Source organism: Astatotilapia calliptera, chromosome 23, assembly GCF_900246225.1.
Source record: "Astatotilapia calliptera chromosome 23, fAstCal1.2, whole genome shotgun sequence".
Classification (NCBI taxonomy): Eukaryota; Metazoa; Chordata; class Actinopteri; order Cichliformes; family Cichlidae; genus Astatotilapia; species Astatotilapia calliptera.
In genome coordinates this window covers 19,867,343-19,873,068 of record NC_039323.1, presented here as the reverse complement: position 1 = coordinate 19,873,068, position 5,726 = coordinate 19,867,343, and the positions used below count along the sequence as shown (strand labels likewise).

General features: G+C 41.4%; 1 long non-coding RNA gene across 1 annotated transcript; it reads left to right on the top strand.

Annotated features, from left to right (window-relative positions):
* The first annotated feature begins 349 nt into the window (after positions 1-349).
* LOC113015726 (uncharacterized) lies at positions 350-4,206 on the top strand. Its single transcript, XR_003271149.1, has 3 exons — positions 350-2,094; positions 2,456-2,562; positions 3,867-4,206. It is a non-coding gene; the product is annotated as an uncharacterized LOC113015726 (long non-coding RNA).
* Positions 4,207-5,726: the final 1,520 nt, after the last annotated feature.

Below are 5,726 nucleotides of genomic sequence, written 5' to 3'. Positions count from 1 at the left end.
CAGTAACTGGTCCTCTCAGCAGTGTTAGCTAGTTCTCTTATGGCCTGCCATTGCGCCTGTCCTCTGATCCCAATCTCTCTAAAGCTGGACATACACTGTTCGATTTTTTCAGTCACGTTATTCAGCTATTCTGCTCAAACTGCACGATTGACTCGCAGGGGTTAGAAGTTCGCAGGTCACGATGCAGGGTCTCACACTATACGGCCCGATGCTCTGATGCGACCTGAGTGCTCACACTGTGCGTCCTTAAAATGAAGGTTATAACAGAAAATCTGTCGCTCACTCTCCCTTTCTCTCCCTCGCTGTCTTTCACTCACACAGAGACACCACCACCATCAACTTTGCTAAATTGCTAATGAAAAACATTGATCATGCAGTTGTGATTGAGCAGCAACAACTATTTTCACAGTTGTTGTGATAATTTTGTGAGGCCACATCGAAAAGGCTCAGATGAGCTTTCCAAAGTTCTACAAGTTGTGCTTCCATCGCTTGTGCCCAGATCACATGCTGCACTGCTGTGCTACTCCGTCTTTTTCGCCGACATTTATGTGTTTGTGCGTGCGCAGTGTGAGCGGCTGCAGTGACACCCTTACGACGGTCGGGAGGATTTCAAACAGAGACCAAGCGATTAATGATCGGGAGCTGGTCGTAAGGTGTTAATTGCTTCTCGTTACCCCACATATACTACACGATGCACGACGAAGACCAAACTTGGGCCGATCACCAAAACGGTCGCACGACTCAAAAATCGGCTCGAAATGGGCCAAAAATCGCACAGTGTAAGCCCAGCATAAGCATTTTTGGTGTTGTACTGGCAACAAAGCCCCTGCACCCCACTTCCACCGGGTGCACCTTGATGTTCCAGCCTCTATCCTCTACCTCAGCTGCCAAGTTGGCATACCGCAGCTTCTTACACTCAAATGCTTCCTTAATTGCTTCCTCACATGGTACCGTCAGCTCAATGACGTACGCAAGATTTCAGGAGTTAGACCAGAGGACGAGGTCTGGTCGCAGAGTTGTTGTTTCGATCTCTGTGGGAAAAATTAGCCTCTGATCCAAGTCCACTTGCATCTGCCAATCCCTGGCAACCTTCAGCGGGCCCAGGTCTGGGGTTGAGGGGCTTGTCCTCGGCTTGGCTCCTTCCCGGGCAAATGTTGATGAAAACTGACGCTCCTCTTGATTCATGAAAGGTGAGCGTTAATGGATTTTCTTTTGCACTCAAATTTCTCAGCTAGACACCTGAGAACCTGGTTGTGTCTCCATGTGTATCTGCCCTGAGTAAGGCTATAATAAATAATCAAGATTTATTTGTGACTAATATGATTTTGAATGTTGATTATATTAGCTTGGATGATCCAAATCATTGTTGATCTGATTTATTTCACAGTTTAAATGGTGAAGATTTTGCAACAGCTAAAATTTGACAATAAGGTAACTTATGATTTAGGACAACTCAGTTTACTCACATTAGATATTGTGTCATTGCAGTTGTTGAGAGAGATTAAGAACACCTTCAGAGATCATTTCGAACCACTACACCAACATCCAGAGTTTTAGTGTAGGTTTTGGAAAATTTCCTGTGTCTGCATTGGTGTTCTTCAGGTCAGTCAGTGCAGAGATGTAGTAGGCAAACTGGGAGCTCTGTAAAGTGACCATGAAAGATTACCTGTATATTGTCTGTGATGGAATACCTTTTCATAGAGTGCACATGTGCCTCTCACCCAGTGAACTCACACATTTCAAATCAGATGAAAATGTGAAGTGATGCTGGTAAAATCACGGGCAAAATACAGATGATGTGCACAACTTTCAAATAAGCAAGAGCAGTTCTTTAGGACATTTAAATTGTCATTCTATGATTACCAGAAGGTGAATCATATTATCAAATACAGTGAAGACTATTGTATGTGTGCATGCATACAAGATTACACACAAAGCATCACATTTGAGTTTTTTTTATTTTATTTGCAATTTCCATTTTTATTTAGTTTTACATTTTGTTTATTGGTGGTTCAGTTTTTAGCACTGCCACCGAAAACCAAGAACGTCCTGGGGTTCAGATCCACCAACTATCTATTGCCCCTCAGTGCGGAGGTAAACTTTGCAATACATTTTTAGTTTTGTAAATATAAAATAATCTTTTGCTTTTTGTATTTGTCTAAAGTTTAGCTATACTTCACTGTACTTACAAAACGTTGCACATGCATTCTGGTATAATTGCAATAGCAGATAGGTAATGTGCAGTGCATTTGGATCTTAAGAGGTGTTTTTGAAAGAATGTCTTACATTGACGTTGCCTTTCGTCATAAAAGATCTTGCTATAAAGCATTAATTCATGAATTACATTATTCATTATGAAATACATGGGACTGTGTAATCATCACTGGGTGTGTCATTTCTGTTTTAGTTAGTGTTATTTCAGGTTTCAGTTTTATTTTATACTGTTTTCCTGCAGGTGACCACAATGCGGCAACAAGACTGAATTAAGACTAGAAACCTGCACCATCATCTCATCTTTGCAGCTCTCAGTTTGGAAAGTAGACCTACACAATTGTCTCAAAGGTAAAATCTTCTGTTGGATAATTTATTAGTGTGCATAGCCTCCTCTGTTAGTTTTTAACAAACAGATGACACGTCAGTTGTCAGCAGAAGTGAAGAGAGGACAAAATGTAAAAGTTGAGAACTTCAGAATCTGAGGTTTGTCCATATTTGTAGAGGGACAGATCAGATTTAATTTTGTTTATATCATGCTCAGTCTTTCAAAACAAGAAAAGGCAGGATTCATACTGATTCCACAAAAAGACACAAATGTGAAATTACCTAGCTAACATGTTAGAGAGCTACAAGATGAAAATTATATGTGAAGAGATCTGCTTTTTTAAAATATAGCTACATGCTTGTATTTACATCTGTGACCATCTGAGGGCAGTAAGCACTCATTAATCAGTTCCTCTTTACTGACATCAGTGTTTCTCTCAGTTTAATAATATCCGTTTTCAAATATGCAGTGTTATCACACTGATTAAGTTCATTATTCCAACACTGAAATGAACTTCATCATCTCAGCTGAACTGAACTTCAGAGTAACACAGCATACTGAGGCTACATCCACACGTACATGGGTATTTTTGAAAACTGAGATTTTCAGCTTTTGTTTTTAAAAAAAAATCCTGTCCACATGTAAACGCAAAAATGAAGGAAAACGCTGCTAGGAACATGCCAAAGCAACAGGAGATATATTGCTAACCGTGTAGAAATGTTGGCCAATCAAAAGTCTAGAAGCCTGGGTGGGAAAGAGTAAAAAAAGATGGCGCATAGAAGCAGAACTGAGTCCTATGTGTGGAGGCACAGTAACTGTGTGTGTATATGTAAGCATTTAAACACTGCAGAGAGTAAAATTAACAGTAACAGTATTTTGTCTAAGTCTGCCATCGTAGAAATCCATTTCACCGAAACAATAATGTGGCGCACAGTGTGACGTCAAAAAAGGCGCAATCCTTTGACGCTGCGTTTTCTCTGTTTTCTGCGTCCACACGCAAACACAAAAACTGAGTTTTCGAAAATCTCCACCCTGGCAGGAGCTTTTAAAAATCTCAGTTTTCAGTGCCGTTTACGTGTGGACGAAAGGTGCAAACGGATAGAAAAATCTGCGTTTTCAAAAATACACGGGTACGTGTGGACCTAGGCTGATATTCAACGTGAAGCTTTGACAGAAAAACAGTTTAAAACATCAACTGATTGAATCCATGAATCTAAAACTGTGTTTCTGAGTGAAAAAACAGACATGTATAGACTGAACTATCTGTTCAACAATCAGAGTTTTACAGGACACTAACAAGACACTCTTTAAACTAAACTACACACAGACGCACTGAGGAACCACATGAGACTGTAAATCCAGGATACGCAGCTTCAGTGAATGTGGCGTTGAAGGTGCGGAGGTGAAGCAGAGTGTCAGGGGAGACTCTGTAGAAGGACAGAGTGCCAGCAGGACAGTCCACATACACTGCTACTCTGTTAGAGACAGAGGAGGAGGAGGAAATGGATGTCTTCTGGTTATTGTGCCAAACACAGTAACCATCATCTCCAGAGCAGAACAGACTCCAGGACTTATTATTCTTTCCAAACACACAGTCTGTATGTTTCCCCTTCTTTCTGATTGTTCTGTAACTCACTGATATATAAACTCTTCCTCTCCACTCGACCTCCCAGTAACAGCGACCAGTCAGACCATCTCTACACAGCAGCTGAGGATAATCAAATCTGTCTGGATGATCAGGATATGACTGATCCTCCTCCACACATGTCACCTTCCCGTTGTTGTCAGACAGTTTGAGATTTCTGTGTAGTGCGTTTGTGTCGATTGTGAGTTGACAGGAATCTGATGGAGAGAACAAACACAATCCAGCTGCAGTTATTGATGGTAAATGGCCTGTATTTGTATAGCACTTTTACTAGTCCCCCCCAGGGACCCCAAAGTGCTTTACACACCCGGTCATCCACCCATTCACACACACATTCACACACTGGTGGAGGCAAGCTACAGTTGTAGCCACAGCTGCCCTGGGGAGCACTGACAGAAGCAAGGCTGCCATATCGCGCCATCGGCCCTTCTGGCCAACACCAGTACGCGGTAGGTGAAGTATCTTGCCCAAGGACACAACGACCGAGACTGTCCGAGCCGGGGCTCGATTACAAGGCGAACTCCCAGCTCTTGAGCCACGATCGCCCATTGATCCATCATCTGTTCATTGATTGACTTTTTGATGATGACTTCTGACATCAGAGATGTGAATGAGTGATGTGACAGTTTGAAGATGGTTGAATGTGTGCTGCTTTGTTTTCATGATCACATATCACATTAAAACACACACTTACACTTCCTCAGACCTGGTCTCAACCATCGGACTCCAGCAGGCTCCACCCTGAAAGGAGGAGGGGGTCAGACCAGCACAGTCTCTTTCAGCATGTACACATGGACATTACATCGCTCTCATACACATACTGTTAGACAATGATAAAGGAAAAGTCCAACATTTTGACACATACACTTGAAGAAAATGTCTAACGTTCAAAAGAGCAAAAATCATAATCACATGACATCATAACCTCCATTATTAAGCATATGTTCAGGGAGCAGTTGACACATGCCACAGTCAAAATTCAACACACTGACATACAATCAGGGTGTCAGGGAGTGGTTGCATATAGTACATGTAAAGGCTGTACTAAATGCAAACAATGATGAAGCATAGGTACAGACCAGCCGTCAGTGTAAGACACATTTTGGGCTAATGCAGCAGTCATCACTGCTTTCTGCGTGAAAGAGGCCTTTAGGTTTCAATTAGGGTTTTTTTTTTAATCATAAAGTGTGCCTTACAAGGGTAGCCTCTGTTTCCTGCTGGGATGGCTCCCCAGCAGGCTCTCCGAGGGTTCAGACGAGGGTGAATCAAGGACCAAAAATATTGTACGAGTTCAAATCTCAGTAACCAAAAGAAACCAAAAGAAAAAAAAACAAAAAGAAAAACCACATACTTTTTTCTTTTGTTTTGAGTGAATTCCCCCTTTCTTATTGCTGGAAAAATGAACCACATGAGCCAATAACAAAATTATAAGGGAACATGTAGTATTTGGTTACTGAGGAAAAGGTAAAGTGTTTTTTTTTTTTGTTTTTTTTTTTTTGCAAATCTGTTTTTATTAGCATTTTTTTCCTTTTTAACAAACAG